Here is a 310-nt window from a genome sequence, read left to right as displayed (position 1 = left end):
AAAGGCTGGGAAGTTAATAGAAAAGAATCAAAAACTTGAAAACTAATCCCCAGAACAGAGTACTTGAAGAATTAATAATGTTCTTTAGACTATTTTATTTACGGCCAGTTGTTAGGAGATAATTATTAAATCTCAAAAAAATTTTGGTGGTTTTATTGTTCTTGTTCTCATTTCCAACTTCTTTTTTATTCTTATCATAAATATTTATTCTCAGAATTTTCATCACTACCTTCACCACCTCACACTATACGAAACGAACCCCTTGGAGTCACCATCACACGCAATCTCACCATCACTCAGTAAATCCATG

The sequence above is a fragment of the Penaeus monodon genome, chromosome 33 (genome assembly GCF_015228065.2).
Source record: "Penaeus monodon isolate SGIC_2016 chromosome 33, NSTDA_Pmon_1, whole genome shotgun sequence".
NCBI classification, from domain to species: Eukaryota; Metazoa; Arthropoda; class Malacostraca; order Decapoda; family Penaeidae; genus Penaeus; species Penaeus monodon.
This window is presented reverse-complemented; position numbering follows the sequence as displayed.